Source organism: Myotis davidii, unplaced genomic scaffold (genome assembly GCF_000327345.1).
Source record: "Myotis davidii unplaced genomic scaffold, ASM32734v1 scaffold225, whole genome shotgun sequence".
NCBI classification, from domain to species: Eukaryota; Metazoa; Chordata; class Mammalia; order Chiroptera; family Vespertilionidae; genus Myotis; species Myotis davidii.
In genome coordinates this window covers 2,572,820-2,573,560 of record NW_006296222.1, presented here as the reverse complement: position 1 = coordinate 2,573,560, position 741 = coordinate 2,572,820, and positions in this window count along the sequence as shown.

Below are 741 nucleotides of genomic sequence, written 5' to 3'. Positions count from 1 at the left end.
AGGTCTGGCCCGGCCTCCCACGTGCAGCAGCCCCACGCCGGCGCCCACTCCAGCCCCACCCTCCTCCCTCTGACTTTTTAAATTTTATTTCTATACAATTGCCCACTCTTCATTAAACCTAGCTTAAAAGTACTCAGTTTTAACTGTTTCTTTGGGTCTTTATTTTCTTGGGAAGGCTCCCCTGTCAGTTAAAACTTGTTAAATTAATGTGGACCTATGCTTTTCTCCTGTTAACTCTGAGATTAATTTTCTGACCCTATAAGGTCAGAAAATGTTTCAACTACCCCTCTACTTAGATTCTCTCATATTGTTCTGTTTCCTTTATTTAATGAAGTCTTAAATTATTTAATATATGTGTCTAGAGCAGTGGTTCTCAACCTTCTGGCCCTTTAAATACAGTTCCTCATGTTGTGACCCACCCATAAAATTATTTTTGTTGCTACTTCATAACTGTAATGTTGCTACTGTTATGAATCGTAATGTAAATATCTGATATGCAGGCTGGTCTTAGGCGACCCCTGTGAAAGGATCGTTTGACCGCCAAAGGGGTAGCGACCCACAGGTTGAGAACCGCTGCTCTACATGGAGTGTGCACTGCACCAAGGAGCAAGCAAAGGCAGAGGCCATTTTCCAGAGGGGCAGGGAGAGTGTTAGGGTCGGGGGGTGGACTTGCATCACTTCCTGTTTGGGTGTGGAGAGCAGCTACAGGGTTTGGACAGGTTTAAGTCTCGGACTAAGGAA